The sequence below is a fragment of the Notamacropus eugenii genome, chromosome 1 (assembly GCF_028372415.1).
Source record: "Notamacropus eugenii isolate mMacEug1 chromosome 1, mMacEug1.pri_v2, whole genome shotgun sequence".
Lineage (NCBI taxonomy): Eukaryota > Metazoa > Chordata > Mammalia > Diprotodontia > Macropodidae > Notamacropus > Notamacropus eugenii.
This window is the reverse complement of record NC_092872.1, coordinates 331337812-331355137: the sequence shown is the minus strand read 5'-3', so window position 1 is coordinate 331355137 and position 17326 is coordinate 331337812. Positions and strand designations below refer to the sequence as shown.

Here is a 17326-nt window from a genome sequence, read left to right as displayed (position 1 = left end):
AAAATAACAGAGTGAAACAAATTTCCAGCCCAAGACAGCAGCCTAGAAGGCCAACGGGAAAGGTCTATCACACCTGACTCAGAGCAGAGACAGTGGGCAGCGCAACACGGACAGGACTGGAGCAGGCTTCAGGGAGCAGAATCAGGGGGAACAGCTGCAGTTCCCAGATTTCTCAAACCACAAATGCCAAAGACAGCTTTAAAGGTCAGTAGGAAAACTCTTTCACCTGGGTGAGAGGTGAATGTGGTCTGGCCCCAGCCACAGGGTGACAGCATCCACTGAGGCAGCAGTGTCCACTTTTGGAGCCAGGTCTCAGTCCTGAGTGGTGGTCCTGGGATGAGGAGGAGCGCTGGCATGATGGAACTGATGGTGGCTGTGGAGAGGGAACTCTACTTGCAGTTCCAGGGCAGAAAAGAGTGCTTGTAGTAGCTCACAGACCAGAGTGTAGGTCTTGATTGTGCCAGCTTGGGGGAACAGAATTTACAGGCTCCTAGAGATATCTCAGAGAAAAGCTGCACAAAACCTATGAAGCCTAAGGTAGTATACCCTCCACTTGACAAAGGACTCAGAAGCCAAGTAACTGGCTGGGAAAATGCCCAAAAAAGGGGAAAAAATAAGACTATAGAAGGTTACTTTCTTGGTGAAAAGGTGTTTTCTTCCATCCTTTTGGGTGAGGAAGAACAAAGCATACCATCAGAGGAAGACATCAAAGTCAAGGTTTCTACATCCAAAACTTCCAAAAAAATATGCAATGGTTTCAGGTCATGGAAAAGCCCAAAATGGATTTTGAAAATCAAGGAAGAAAGGTGGAGGAAAAATTGGGGAGAGAAATGAGAGATATGCAAGAAAATCATGAAAAGTGAGTCAACAGCTTGCTAAAGGAGACCCAAAGAAATACTGAAGAAAATAGACTAACCCAAATGGCAAAAGAGATTCAAAAGCCAAATGAGGAGAAGAATGCTTTAAAAAGCAGAATTTGCCAAATGAAAAAGGAGGTTCAAAAGTTCACTGAAAGAAAGAGTTCCTTAAAAATTAGAATGAAGCAGATGGAAGCTAGTGATTTTGTGAGAAACCAAGAAATTATAAAACAAATCCAAAAGAGTGAAAAAATAGAAGACGATGTGAAATATCTCATTGGAAAAACAACTGACCTGGAAAATATACCCAGGAGAGATAGTTTAAAAATTGATCATGAAAACCATGATCAAAAAAAGAGCCTAGACATCATCTTCCAAGAAATTATCAAGGATAACTGCCTTGATATTCTAGAACCAGAAGGTAAAATAGAAATGGAAAAAATTCACCAATCACCTCCTGAAAGAGATCTGAAAAGGAACACTCCTAGGAATATTGTAGCCAGCTTCCAGAGTTCCCAGATCAAGGAGAAAATATTGCAAGCAGTTAGAAAGAAACAAATTCAAGTATTGTGGAAAAACAATCAAGATAACACAGGAGTAGCCTCTTCTACATTAAGGGATTGAAGGGCTTGGAATATGATATTCCAGAGGTCAAAGGGGATAGGATTAAAACCAAGAATCACCTACCCAGCAAAAATGAGTATAACACTTCAGGGGAAAAGATGGAATTTCAATGAAATAGAGGACTTCTTGTTGAATAGAGCATTCTTGTTGAAAAGACCATAGCTGAATGGAAAATTTGACTTTCAAATATAAGAGGCAAGAGAAACATGGAAAGGTAAACAGGAAATAGAAGCCTTAAGGAACTCATTAAAGTTGAACTGTTTACATTCCTATATGGAGAGATGTTATTTGTAACTCATGAGACCTTTTTCAATATTAGTGTAGTTGGGGGAATATGTATGTAGGCATGTATGAGTATGTGTGTAAGTGTATATTATATGTGTGTACGTATGTATATGTACATGTGCATGTGTATGTGCATATGTGTATGTATATATACACATGTGTACGTGTATATATATATATATATACACATACATACATACATAGGGGGCACAGGGTAAGCTGAATATGAAGGGAGAATACCTAAAAAATAAAATTCACGGTTGAATGGAATGTACTAGGAGTAACAGAAAGAGAGAGGTAGAATGTACTAAATCATCTCACATAAAAGAAGAAAGAAAGAGCTTTTACAATGGAAGGGAAGAGGGAGGAGATGAAAGGAAATAATTGAGCCTTACTTTCATGGGATTTGGCTTAAGGAGGGAATAACACACACTCAGTTGGATATGGAGATCTATTTTACCCTGCAGGAAGGCAAGGGGAAAGGGATAGGAGAGGGAAGATAATAGAAGGAACAGCAAATGGGGGAAAGGGATAACCAGAAGAAAACACTATTGTGGGAGGACAGGTCAAGGGAAAGAATGGAATAAATTGAAGGCAGCACAACACTGAGGGAAATGTGGTTAGTCTTTTACAACATAACTATTATGGAAGTTCTTTGCATTGTTACACATGTATGACCTATATCGAATTGCTTGTTTTCTCAATGAGTGGGTGGAGAGGGAAGGAGACAATATGGAACTCAAAGCTTTAAGGATGAATGTTCAAAATTGTTTTAGCATGCAACTGGAAACTAAGATATACAGGTAGTGGAATATAGAAATCTATTTTGCCCTACAGGAAAATAGAGGGAAAGGGGAATGGAAGAAGGGTGGGTAATATAAGGGAGTACAGACTGGAGGAAAAAGTGAATGGGGTGCATGCTGTCCTAGGGTAGGAGGTGGGGAGAGATGGGGAGAAAATTTTGAATTCAAATTCTTGTGAAAGTGAATGTTGAGAATTGAAAAATAAATAAGTTCTATATTATAAAATCCCCCCTCCCCCCCCCAAAAAAGAGGCATCTGTCAGACTTGGTGTCTACCTTGGTTAGATCTAATCTAATCCAATCTCTTTTACTGAGTTCTTCGTGCTAGATGTCATCCATTAAGACCAATTTGGAAAGGATGATGCCCCTTGGGCCTTTTCCTTCTTTGATGCCAACAAGTGGCCCTATAAAAATGACCCTTGGTCCTTTGTCTGCCTCTGCATTTGTTCTTTTGTTTCAGGTGAAGGAAGTTCACCCAAATTAGGGAGTGTAATGGTAATTTAAATGGGAACATCTTTCCCATTCATTAATAGGCCCATGTGACCTGCTTGGATAACATGAAAGCCTAAGTCACATGTAGTGGGAAGAGCTTACTGAGTGGGTGGAACAGGAAGAGGTGGAGCAAAGCTGAGAGGAAATTGGTCAGAGCAATCAGAACTGAGGGAGAGAAAGAAAAGCTGGTAGCTGGCTAATGTGAGTGAAAGAGTTTGTTTGTGATTTTGTTTAAGGGAGCTGGTTTGTGGGAAACCTAACAGAGGAAAGGCTTAGGGATGGTGTTGCCCTCTGCGTTGTTATTCTGAATAGATTTTTGTTACTATGATGCATTTGGCTTTCTGGTGTTGAAATTTGGCTTTCTGGTGTCTGAATAAGTGTTTTGGTTCTGTCTTCCATGTGGAGAGTCTGCTGTATTTCATGATTCAGAATTGCACTGGCATATTCACGTGTACTGTAGGCGCTATGAATATCACGTTGGCACTACAGAGAGTCTGGGAGTTAAGTCCACACTGGCTTTTGCAAACATCAGTGCACCAAGAAATGAGGAATGAGATCAGGCTCCTAGGTAAATAAGATGAGTACTCATTTGGCAGTCATTCTATATTTGGGTGTGAACTTTGTGGGATCAGTAGTATGTAGAATATCCATTAAGTCTGAACCCACTCTTCCTAGGAACTGAGATGCTACAAAGAAGAGTGTGCCACTATGGTACTGGAGGAGAAATGTTTATGCTTTAGTTTAACTTTAATATAACTTTGTATTAAATATTCCTTTGTAAAAGCTAATCAATACTAAATGACTAAATGGAAGTTCATGACTAACACTGAAGGAACACATCTAGAATAGGACCTTGAACTGGTGACATTAGAGAGGAATTACTTCAATCCCTCTGGGTGTGCCTCTAGAGCCCCAGTGAGGAGATAAAGGTGGACTTGCTCTGAGAAAGTGAGGCTAGAGAAACTGATAAAATGTAAGTACCTTGAGGGTAGGGATCATTTTATTTATTTTTGTCTGTTTGTGTCCTCAGCACCTAGCACAGTACCTGGTATATAAATTAGCGCTTAATACATTTTTGTTGATTTATTGAACCATAAATGAATTAGTAAAACACTTATAATTAGGACAGAATAGCAAAGTCAATAACAAGGGAAAGTCAAATACAGTACAATCATTCTTAGCCCCATGCATGAAGGAGCACAATTTCCCATAAGATTCCTACACTGATGGGGAAGGGAGCACCACCAGAAAAATACATGTTCCTAGGTAAGGGAGCATCACATTGGTTCTAGAACAGGTCTTTTAGCTCAGGTCCTTGGCAATCATCTCTGTCTCTTTGGTCCTTTAAAGAAAAAGTAAATAATATGAAGCTCTTCACAAATTTGTATGTCATCCTTGTGCAGGAATCATGCTAATCTCTGTATTATTCCCATTTTAATACATGTGCTGCCAAATCAAGCACTCTCACTGCTTCTTGATTCCATCTAATACAGTTCTCTTGTATGACTCCATCCCTCAACATTCCTCACCATTTCCATTCCATTCTGCCTCCAAAAGGAAAAATCCACTTAATTTCCACCATATGCCATTTCTGTGTCTCTACGGCTGCCATTCATTGCTTTTCTGCTAAGCTTCTACAGTCATCTGGTAGTCCTCATCTACTTTTGTGGTTTCCTCTACCTTAGGGGTTGAGGGAGGGCTTTGATTTGGTCCTTTATTTTTTTATACCTCACAATAATTTCCTGATATATGCCTTCCCCTTGTAATAAAGGAAAACAGTTAAGCAAAACTGACAAAATGACAATGCTTGACAGCATTTGCAACTTTCTGCCCTCACTACTCTACTCAGATGAGATAATTGTGTCTCATCATCTGTTCTCTGGGACTAAAGTTGATCATTTATATTGGATCTGACTTCAGCTATCTGTTGCTAGTCTTTCCATTTCCATTATCATGATCATCATGAATTGTGTTATGATTTTGCTTTTGCACTCTACATTCCATGTTTCTCTGAATTCTTCATATTTATTATTCCTGATGTGACAATAATATTATGTTGCATTCATGAACTATGACATGTTCAGCCAGTCCCAGATATAGATATCTACTTTGTTACCTATGTGTTGCCACTACAAAATTTACTCATACATAAATACTTTAGCGTAAATACTTACCTTTTTGTGGTTATTATTTAGTTAGAGCAGTGGAATCACTGGGTCAAAGGTATATATAGTTGAGTGAGTTTTCTCCCATAGTTTCAACTTGTTTTCCAGAATGATCAGATCATTTCACAACTAAAGCAACTGTGTCTCTGTGTTTGTGTGTGTATTCAAAAGATTTCCATTTCTTTACTTCATCATCTTTGGTAGTTCAATATGTGAATAAAACCTCACAGGTATTTTAATTTGCATTTCTCTTAATATTAGGGAGCCAGAGCATTTTATATGGTTACTGAGAGTTTATATTTCTTCTTTTGAAATGAACAAATACTTACAACTTTTGACCATTTATCTATTAGAAAATTACTCTTTCTCATATATATTCCCATTAATTTCCTATATATCTTGGGATAGCAAATCTTTATCAGAGACATTTTATGCAGAGATTTTTTTTCCTAATGAACATTTCTTTCCATTCTACCTGAACTGATTTTATCATGTAAGAGTTATTTAATTTTATATAATCAAAATTGACTCTCTTATCCTTGATGATGTTTCATATTTGCAAAAAGACTTCCTTCTCAGCCATAACTGAGAATCACCTCCTTCCATTCTTCTCTACTTTATGTTATGATATGTAGTACATACATTTGTAGTAGTAAAGCTTAGCTAAAATGAGTGTTGCATAGCTAGATGGATATCTTATCTGAGATTTGGCTCAACCCATTTCACAGAGAAATCATGGTAATGGAGAGTAAGAAGTAAGAAGAGGGCCTTAGCTGTACTGCCAGGATCCTAGTGGAGGAGAGCCAGCAGACTCTAGCACAATTTCTCCCTTGCTCTCCAAGGATGATATTTGAGCTAGAATTGTATTTATTTACTAAAAATCAAATGTTGATAGTCCAGGTATGTTCTTTTTAAAGGATTCAAAATAATAAATTCTTGCCCCAATATCTGACTGTGATCTTTGGGTTTATCAAACACTAAGCTACCATGCTCACTAGCTTCTACATATTGTGTACCCAGTCTTTTCCATTTATCAATCACTCTTTCTTATCCAATACCAAATTGTTTTGAAGATTACCAGTTTTTAATATATTTTGAGATCTGGTACTTCTAGGTTGCCTTCCTTCACATTTTTTCCATTGATCCCTTTGCTAGTCATGACCTTTTGTTCCTCCAGATGAATTTTATTATTTTTTTAGCTTTATAAAATAATCCTTTGCTGGTTTGATTGATATAACACTGAATAAGTAAATGAATTTAGGTGATATTGTCATTTTTATTATATTAGTTCTGTCTACCCATGAACAATTAATATTTCTCCAACTATTTAGATCTGTCTTTGTGTAGAATGTTTTGTAATTGTTCATGTAATTCCTGTATGTGACTTGGAAAATAAAATCTCAAGTATTTTGTGCTATCTTCAACTACTTTTCATGGAGTTTTTCTTTCTTTTTCTTCATGCTGGGTTTTGTTGGTAATAAATAGAAATGTTGATGATTTCCATGGGCTTACTTTATATTCTGAAACTTTGCTAAAGTCGTTAATTATTTCAAATAGTTTTTTTAGTTTATTCTCTAAGTTTTTTAAGTAGAGAGGGGGCCTTCAGAGTCCTAGAGAAGTCAGTTTACACATAGCCTCCAATTACACATGGCCTGTGTCAGGCCTGGAGCCACCTCCTGTTTGGTATTCATTTTCCTTTAGTACAGAACTTCAAGAGATCTCAAAATACCAGAAACCCAAACAGGAGTTTGCTGGCAGTAGAATCTGGTGAAAAACCTTCACAACATTAAGAGGGACTTGCTTGATTCAGTGGATTGATGGCAGCGAAGACCCCAAGACCTATAGCAAGAAAAGACCTTGTCCAGTGACTATGTTGTGTTTGGAAACAAAGTTAGTGGGGCAAATATTCTATCACAACTTCCTTTAAATTTGAGCCCACTCTCACCAGGGAACAAGGTGGCAAAGGAAGAAATTCACACCTGATATTAGGGGAAATGTTTTCTTTTGGGGAAAATATATTTCTCTTCTTACTATTTCTTCTTAGTAAGTATCCCTTTGTAAAAGCTAAATAATACCAATTTTTAAAAGTTATACTGAGACACTAATTACTGGGTTAATCAACGTACCAGGTAAATACTAACTGTAACTAGTGTTTGACATTGAAAAGAACACCTAGGAATGAGGTCTCAAACTAACAGCATTAGAGAACATTTCAGTTCCATGAGGGAACTGAATCCTAGGGAACTAGGATCCTGAGAAAGTCATATAGCTGGCCACAATCTGGGACTTTATCCTTCAGTGTCTGTGGGGGTTGGGATAAGGGCCCCCAGTGTCTAGAAGGCTGCATTTGCAACAACTTTAAGAACAATAATAGCCAGTCACCTTGTGGTAGAAGCAATATTCTTCTCCTCCCCAACCCCTAAGTAAGTTAGGCTAGCTTTCCCTTAAAGAACATTCCTTGAGGCTAGATTGGCTCAAGAGACTAAAGTAGGCTTAGACTGTTAAGTGTCACTTACTCATTGATGGGGGTGCTCTGGATGCTTGACTGGTGCATTATGATAATGTTCAACTGAATCAACTCAGAGTATCCTTGATGCTTATCCTTTCTTGAATAGCCTTCTTCTTCTATGGCTAAATAAACATGTTTTCTTAATTGTTGAATGACCTCATTTTGTTCCAATATTGAGCCTAAACTACTAGAGGACCCACCTGAGTTTGGCCCAACCCAGAACACACCTCTAACCACCTCTGAAATTATAAATGCCTTCTCTTTGCTTCTGGAAACAAAGATCCACAACTCAGTTTACTCAAGATAATAAGCCAACTCTTTTCAATATTTCTCTTCCACTTTCCCAAATAGAGGTTATGATAGGTTATTAAAGACAGACAATATCTTGAACTTCTTTCTCTCATCTCTCTTAGTCTTTATCTAGATATGACAGGTAAATAATAAGATTTTCTCAAGTCCTCATTCTTAATAGACTCTCTCCAGACTTATGTTTCATAAAATTGTCTTTATAATATTTCTTCATAAAATAATAGTTGATAGTTTGAACAAGAAAGAAGTTTCTTCACAAGCTTTCCATAGATCCTCAGAGAACAAAAATGAATTCACAAACATTCTCCCTTACTCCATAAGGAAACGCACCTCAAAAAAAGTTAAAATTATAATTTTTAGCATTTGCTCTTAAAAAGACAATAACAGTTCCTATATCCTCTGTAAGAAAGGCTGTTGGACCAGATGTTATGTATACAAGAGCACAAGGCAAATTTTATTTGGAGGGTAAAAGACAGAAATAGCTTGGGGAAATTAAGAAAGGCTTAATGTAGAAAGTGGAACTTGAACAATGTTTTGAAGGAAACAAAGATTTCTAAGATGAAAAGGATTTCACAGGTCTTCCTAACTCCAACTCCAACAGTAACTATAATGTCATTCCTGGGATGGTATATAAAATGGTTTGCATAGGAAATTGTTAAAAATTTCCTCCTCACCAAAAAAGAAAAAAAGGTAACAAGTTCTTACTTCTGGCTGGGTCACAGTGAACAAATTCCTTTTACTTTTTCCTTGAACCACAGCCTACGCTGTCTGTCCTTGCCCCTCCTCCAATCCAGTCCAAAATATTTAAACACCTGTTCTGCTTTTTGTTTGCCCCTTCTGTGATGCCTAAGCATCTAGCTCCCAGACCAGGCAAATTGTCTTGATGTTTTGCTATTATAAAGAGGCATTTAGTAATACTGGAGGGAGGGGTGGGTAGAGTTGGCCAACCTTTGCCATGTTCAGGCTATCTCAGCAAAAAGTCTCTGGCCCCTTTTCATAAAGAAACAAGGTCTCTAGATCCATTCAAAGGACAAAGGAATGAGGAGTAAAGGATAAAGGAAGCAAGATCTTGGGCTCCCCTCACCCTCTCCTCCTCTCCCCCTCCCCGAAAAGTAAGTAGCCTAAACTAAATTAGCCATAAGGCCTAGAATGAAAAGTTATTTTGCCTGGAGTTAGTTACTAGTATTTAGCATTCCAATCACACTTAGCAATTGAAAAGGGTTTTACTTTGGTATTTCTTGAACTATGGGTAATGCACAGAAGGTTTTAGTTATTCTGAAGGCAGAACAATTTCTTTTCTAAAGATAATTATGTATGAAAGTTGCCTGGACTTTGTAGCCCAAACATTGGGCTTAGAGTACCAATGCCCTGTTTACTCTTAGCCAAACTAAAGGTTATCCCTAAGTATACTGTAAAATCTGAGCTTGCATTAAGTGATGATAACTGCCTGCATATATAGGCTTCTTAGATCTGACCCCACTAATATAAATCCCTACACATGCAAGAAAAAATTAATAAGCAGCAAAATTCCTTCTCTTCTCCTGGGAAATAAAAATAATTTTATTCTAACTACTTAAATTTTGATTACTATTTAAAGCAGAATTTTCAAAAATAGCACATTATTTTGAAGCTTTCTTTAATCATGCAAGTATCTTAAAAAAATTTACAGGGTATTTTGAAATAAGGTAGTTAGTTGCACTGCCTGCTAATGTTAGCATGCTTATTTAGTACAAGAATTTTAATCAGTTGATGCAACGTCATCTTCAGCAGATGAATCCATATCTAGCAAAAAGTCTTGCATGATTTAGTCACTCAGTACACTTTATTATTTTTCTAAATTAGATTTCAAGATCACCTGAGTTTTTTCCTGTACCTAGGTAATACTTTGAAATAGAAAGAAACCAAGAATTAAAGCAGTGTCCTATTTAAGTCCAGCTAGACTTGGACTCCGAGAAAGAAACATTCTGAAGAAATTTAATATTTCCTTTCCCAAAGATGTCAACTCAATTTTTTCTTTGCTTTTAATGTTCTTTTATTATTATTATTTTTGAGTGGCAGCTCACAGTTCTCCCAGAAAGAGCTAGGGGACATAGGGACTCATTTTTGCCTTTGGCTTTCTGAAGAAAAGAGGGAGGAGATGAATTATTTTGGAAATCATCTGGTAATTCTTTTCATTTTACAGAAAAGAAGAATAAGAGACCGTCTCACTAGAGAAGACCGTAACCAGTCAGGATTCAAACACGGATCTCTTGACTTCACAGCCAATTTGATGCCTTTACTGCCTTTCGCCTAGGTGAAAAAGATCCTGAGTAAGCTCTAATTTACTTTAAACATTTCCTCTAAATCTCCACTCAGTGTTTCTTTGCTTTCCCAAATCCTCCTAGTTCAATTTCTCCTTCCCCATTTTCTTCAGGTAGTCCTTAGACTGGGCACTCTGACTGGGCTCTAGGATATGAGAGGATAAGACATAATATGATCTGTTTGCATCTTGCATTTAACCATTTTTGTTTTGTTTTGTCTTAAAGGGAGGAGGGTGGAAGGACCAGCACCTCCTCAGCCTCTGTAAGGCATTTTCATTCATTGCCTTCTGATTTCCTCTCTTCCTTCCCCCACAACTTTCGAGCTTGACTGTGAGATGTTAGGGTAGGGACCCAGCAACTCAACCGTGTGATGGAGTAGTGCTAAGCATTGTTCTCGTAAGTAAGCCAACTCTCAAGCGGCAGAGATTTTTTAAAAGCGGGAAGGCAGTGCACCTCTACCGTGCACCCCTCAGAGAAGTGCTCCAGAACTCGCAACCAGTGACCCTCAGCCACTAGGGGCCAGCGCAGCGCAATTCAAGATCGGTGTGGGCGGGATGTGGGATGCTGGTTATCCAGAACGCAGACTCTAAATCGGGAGATTCTGAACCTACAGTCTGAGAATTCGGTTTGGGGGGGGTGGGGGTTGGGGTGGAGGGGAAGTTTTGAAAACTACTTCAATTCCTTTGGGATCTTATATATTTTATTCATTTAAAAATCTTATTTTGAGAAATGGGTGTCCGTAGGCTTCAACACAAGGTCAGAGGGGTCTATGACGCGCAAAAAGTTTAAGACTCACTGCTCCAGATCTTTACCTTGCCTTTTAGGAACTCATTGTTTTAAAGCCCCACAAGAGGCTAAATAAAGGTTGTTGCTAAAGTTAAGTCGAACTGGCAAATACTGCAAAGTGGAAGAGAGAGCTCTGGGTGGAAAGAAAACTTCCTTCCTTTGCTCTCTCTTCAACTTTCATAGGTCAAAAGTAGCCGTAATTTGTTGAATAAGTGGGTGCATCCGATCCCTTTAGATGGTACCTTTTGCTCTCATCAAGAAAAAAAGTGTTAAAACTCGAGTACTCTCTAATTGGATTACAAGATCAGCTTACCCTAAAACAGTGTGGTTTAGTGGAAAGTGCTGTAGACTCATTGTCAAATCTGGGTTCCCATGGTTGTTCCTGCTGTCACTATGAGCAAAGAAAGTCATTTCAGCTCCCTCGGCCTCTCGTTTCGTCATACCGAAAATGAAGATAATAATGCTTGCACTATCACCTCACAAAGTCTTAAGGAAAGCACTTTAAAGACCTTAAAGCAGCATACAAACGTTTATTTACAATGGCTGTGGCAAAATTTTCTTTTAAAAAACAATAAATCTTGATTACACTTAAATGAAAGTAAGTGAATGCATCCAAACATGCCATGCCTTCATTAGCCCCGATACAAATCAGAAAATGACATCAAGGAATTCGATAAAAGAAGACGTCATGATTGGCACAACTTAAGGTAAAAGGATGGATGGGGAGTAAATGCCCTTACTAAAAACAGTGAAAGAGACCCGCAACAATCGATGTTGTTCAGTTTTGTCTGGGAGACATAGTGGAAAGAGCCGGCTTCAGAACCCACCAACACCTGCTTCTGACACGTGTGTGACAGGCTGTGTGACTAAGGAAGACACAACCTTTTAGTACTCTAGAGACTACAAGTTGCAGAGAAGGTGCTGACTGGCATTGATAGAGGGAAAGTCTTCAATAGCTAGTTTCTTATTGTACTGAAATCACACAAGATCAATCCCTATTCCCTTAATATTAGATGAATTTTTGAAAATGATAATCTTAGGAGCTCTGTTGCAAGGACAATTCTAAAAATATTCAAGGAATGATCAGTCATATTCATCACGGAGTTTTAAAATGTGCAAAGGAATTAAGAGTACAGGCTTCAATTTTTTCCTAGAAAAAATACTAACATTTTGATGTTGCTTCCTTTTTCCCAGTCAAGGAAGTTCAGGAGGGAGAAAGAAGATATTTGAAAAGACGTCATGATTGTCTCGGTACAGATTTTGGCAGAGGAGAAAGCTGACTGGAGGTGATGGTGTAAGGAAGATCTTCATTTGAATACCACCTTGGATTACTGCTTACGTAGCCATGGGCATCATTTAAATTCTTTGAACTTCAATTTTCTCATCTATAAAATGAGGATTACACCTCCATCACTGGAGTGTGGTGGAAGCTCAAGTGAAAACTTAGGCAAAGTGTTTTGCAATCCTTAAATCTCCATATAAATACCAGTCATTATTGTATCTTTAAGAAAAGTAGTTTAGAGGAAGAAAACTAAGGATTCAATTAAAATAGGAAATCCATTCCTGTGGCTTTTTATACTGATGCTTTTTGGAAAGGCTTTCTCACCAAAGAAATGTATTACTATTTCAGTGTCGGTGTTCTTTCTCTTGTTTTATCTCTCTCTTGTTTTCACACTCTTCCTTGTGTCCATGGCATGAGTCCATGTCCATGCCCAATGAAGTTCACTCCTGTAATTAAAAACTGATTTTGTGATGGCTCTTTCTACTTCATTTTCCCTCTCTGGCGAATCTTATTTTCTTATCCCCTTGGTACTTTGAATTAGTTGTAAGGCTTCTGCCAGTGCTATTTTATAGGTCCAGAAGGCCTTTTGTAAAAAATTTTTTTAAATGTTCATCTAAATTCATGTTACTTCTAGGGTCAAAAATATGCCTTCTATACCTGCTCCTCTTTGGCTCTGACACAAGGGTCTGGAATGTCTTGGGAATATGAAATATCTTTCCAGTCTCCCACTGAGCAGATGCTTAAGGGACCTCTGGATCTAGAATTTTGGCCTGAAAGCTGGGAGACTACAGTGATGATGAATCTATGTTAAAGTTGACTGTTGCATAGTTAGAAATTCTGAGGTAGGAACCCTATTTGCTGCAGTCTAGAAAGCAGGAACTATGTAAGAGATACAAGGTCTTGATTGATGGATTGTAACTTTGGTGGAGTCGCTCAAGCTCTCGGTAGTCTAGGCAACTCTCTAAAGACTCTAAGTTACAGAGAAGGTGATGACCTGAATTAGTAGAGGGAGTACCTCACCGGGGAAGTCTATATCATTTAAATCACAGCTTTAGTCTCTTTTCCTATTCCTAATTGACATTATGCTTTGGTTTTTGCAGCTTTTCTGTCTGTGACACTTTTTCCACTGCTGCTTTATAGTGCAACCAACAGCTAGAAAAAAAGAAAATGAGCCCTATTTGTCAGAGATTTGCTTTTGTCTTCTAGTGAATCTCCTAATACTATTTTCATGGCAAATAAACCTTCAGGAAGAAAGGTTGACACTTTGGGTCTCTGATTAATACCTTGCAACAACACAGCAGGTTCTGGCAGGGATTTGGTGGTGCCCTGAAATGATTAAATTACACAGAGATAGGCTGTAAAATAAAAGTATTTGCATCCTAAAAGTCAGAGTAGTATTTAATTTAAATGATCTAATTTAAGGAGCACTGTTAGTTACCCTCATAGAGCTCAGCTGCTCAGCAAACTGTCAGTGTCAGTAACCAGGGCATCATATCTGTGACCCTTAGCAAATATACACACATTGGCTCCCCTAAGCTCCATGTGTGTGAACTCTGCATGGCTGTTTGCAAGATGTCTGTGCTTGCCAATCTTATGCCAACAGAAATAATTTTGTAGTTACAAGTCTTTTCCTTCTAAATTTGTAAGCTTTGCTTTATTTGTTTGCCAATTTAAACACGTAATTTAAACACAGGGATTTCCTTTACTACTAAAGTTTAGCACTTTGGTTGATGGAAAGTTGATGGGTTATTTAACTTTTAATCAATATCTATTGAAAAGCCAAAGGGTCATCTTTTTATTTGTGGAATAAAGTGAACAAATGGGCAATGTGAAGAATGCGATTACCCCTAGAGGCCAAGGAAAAGGAGAACAATTTTCTCACATTTTCTTTTGGAATTTTTGTCACAACAGTAGTTGTATCTGATGTGACAGTTATATAACTTTCACTTGCTGGGTGTAAACTTTATACAAGTAAACTCAGCAAGGCAATAAATGTTAAAAAGGAAAATCATAGAGATACAAGTAGAATGTTGTAAGCATGTGAGTATGCACAGTTTTATACATACAGCTTCCCTCTTGCTTTCTTTTCTTACCTACTCCCCCAAATTAGATTACATGAAATTGATATTGCTAATAAATACACATTCTGCTGTTGGAGAATGCCTCCAATTTCCTGACTAATGTCTGGATACCAAGATGCGAATAGAGTTTACAATCAGAATTGACTTCCTTTGACACTTTGTAGCCGAGTGGACCTAAGTAAGTCACTTAACCTCTAAGTCCCTAAGGTACCTCTTTAATTCGTTGATGGGTTGAGATCTGCTGATGCTAGGAGCTGCTCATGCTGATGAAACCACAGATGTTCCCAGTATATCCAGGTAGCCAGCGTACTGGAATTAGTGGATCAACAAAAATCATCATTCTTGAAAGTCATCATGTGGCCAAATAGACTACTTAATATCATTATTTCAGATGTAAATTCAGTTTCAATCTAAAGCTCTGCATTCATGTTTTGGTATATGTGCCCTACTAGATGTGTAACAAACCACAAAGGTTTGAACACTTGCCCTTTTATTTTTAAAACTTGCCTTTTTTCAGAGTTCCTTTCAAAATGACTGCACAAACCTTAATAAAAAATAGTAATCAGAAAGTACATTATTATTGAAAAAATATCCCACTCTTTAGTGCTCTATTAATGAGTTAATGGTTCTTATATGGAAAACATTAACACAAGAATAGAGACTCAACCTGCAATTTCATTAGTATAGAGAGTTCCAGGATAAAGAAACTCCCTCTACAAATGAAGATTAATACCTTCTCTGCAACTTAGACAATGAGAAATTATGTGACTTGTCCAGGGTCACATAATCAGTATAGCTGAATGGTAAGAGTTGAACACAGGTCTCCCTGGTTCCAGGGTTGCTCTCTATCCATATTCTTCCTTTTAAAATTATGATTACTGATAGAAAGCTTATGAAATGCTATTTTTTAAAAAAAGCTGGCTATGCTGTAACTTTAAAATTTTCTAAACTAAAGATTTTTCAAGAATAGTACATAATGCATAGTTGCTAAAATATGCAATGTTTTATTATTCTATTGTCCAATATCCCATTATTATCCCAAGAATCTAAAGGATAGTGGAAACTATTATCAAGGAAATCTCTGAGTTCCTTTCCTGTAGTCTGGATCAATTTAAGGAAACCATAAACCTATACCCTTATCTTTTGTTCCCTTTTGCTTTGAAAAGGGATTGGATGACTTCTTGAAGATGTTTCCAATTCTAATATTTTGTAAATGACTCCTCCACTCTTAGGTGAGTGTCAGGGAAGACGACATCTTACAGAACTTGCTGAGAAGATGGTGTGTGGAAAGAGACCTGAATCTGGATTCAAAGAACTTGGATTCAAATCCTGCCTCTGACCCTTACTACTTGTGTGACTATTGGGTAAGTTGAACATGTAAATTTTCTTCACATAAAATAGAGTGGGGTAAGGGTGGACTAGGTGATCTCTAAGATCACTTTCAGCTGGAGATCTCTCACCAAAGCTCACCTGTTTAAGACAAAGGTAACTCTTTCAGGAAAGGGGAAATGTATAGATTGAGAATTCAACTAGTCCACTTCCCTCATTTTATGAAAGAGGAAATTAGGACCTGGAAAGGCTGTGATTTATCCAAGACCACACACAAGATAGGGGCAGAACCGGAGACCTGAACCCAAAACTTTTGACTTTAAAACTAATGATCTTTCCACTGCACCATAATACCTCCCACTTAAAAAAAAAGTTTACAAACTCCTTTTCTCAAACAACCCTGTGATGGAGAACATTGCTTTTAAGAATGTTATACCATTTCACAGATGAAGAAACCCAGATGCTCAACAGTTCAGTAACTTTTCTGAGAGGGAAGGCAACTGGCCTCTCCATGTAAAGCCATGGGTTCTAACTAACCACATAATTGAAGAATTTGGCCATCTTTATTCAATTCTAAAAGTAGCCATACAATCACACTTTTTCCTACTTCGTGGACAATGGAAATAATCACAGAGAAAAATAAGATGTGTATGTGGGGGTGAGCGTCACTACAGTGAAGGTCAGTCTTGACACTTTACAAGGGGCTTTAAATTTAGTTCAGAATGAGGAGAGATCTTTTGTTCCTTTGGAAGGAGGAGGATGTGTGTTGTCCTATAATTTCCATATACTTGATAACTGCCTCCTTTCTAACACTGACTTACGTTTGCATAGAGCTGATAACAACAAAGGTAAAGCTGCAGAGAAATGAACAGCCAGTGAACTCCTGTCAGGGGACTTAACTCCTGAACATTTCCAGACTCCAACACATGCTCATAGCTCAACCAGTTCACCAGAATTCGACTTCTGGTGGCAAGGATTTCCATTCTTCCTCACTCCCTTGGAGAAGTTTCTCTTTCCGACAGTATTTGTTTGGCAGTTACCAAGATAGAAAGTCGCCGTTTAAATCCTAGCTCGTTTGAAGAGATCAAAATACTGGCTGACTAGGGAACAACGGCTGTTACCTGCAAAAAGGGTTTTGTAGCCTACGGCTAAAGGGAGGAGGGGGAGCAGGTCCGGGTTTGACATCCTGCTCTCCCTGTATTGAATAAATTCCCCGCGCATAAAATGTTCTTTTTTTTTTTCCTTTTTCCTTTCCTTTTTTTTTTTTTTTTTTAAGGTTTGGAGGAAGGGTGGCAAGATTGAAGAGTGAGGGGCTGGGTGGTGCAAAAATGCAGGGGGGAAGGGCTAATGGGGCTAGTGGGAAAGAAAAGGAGGAGACAGGCGGGGCGGAAGAGAGGAGCTTGCCAGGTGAATGAGAAGGGAGAAGGATGGAGAGGAAGGGAGGAGGGACAGGAAGAAGAACGAGGTGGTGGGGGAGGGAAGCGGGTCTAGATGCAGGGGCGGGG

The 17326-nt window shown here is 38.2% G+C and overlaps 1 protein-coding gene, 1 long non-coding RNA gene and 1 other non-coding gene across 6 annotated transcripts in view; 1 reads left to right on the top strand and 2 right to left on the bottom strand.

The window, feature by feature from the left end:
* Positions 1-11713, bottom strand: part of TTC6 (tetratricopeptide repeat domain 6) — a 299343-nt gene extending 287630 nt beyond the window's left edge. For 3 of the 4 annotated variants that reach the window (XM_072629755.1, XM_072629759.1, XM_072629757.1), the window contains exon 1: positions 11443-11713. The gene's annotated coding sequence lies outside the window, so the exon portion shown is untranslated. Of the gene's footprint in view, positions 1-7741; positions 7857-11442 lie in introns of all 4 variants that reach the window. The other variant, XM_072629756.1, reaches the window with a different exon arrangement.
* On the bottom strand, positions 4419-4522 carry LOC140521752 (U6 spliceosomal RNA). The gene has a single exon (XR_011973054.1). It is a non-coding gene; the product is annotated as a U6 spliceosomal RNA (small nuclear RNA).
* On the top strand, positions 11692-17032 carry LOC140518034 (uncharacterized). The gene is made up of 4 exons (XR_011971810.1): positions 11692-11836; positions 12324-12423; positions 15725-15856; positions 16653-17032. It is a non-coding gene; the product is annotated as an uncharacterized lncRNA (long non-coding RNA).
* The last annotated feature ends 294 nt before the right edge of the window (positions 17033-17326 follow it).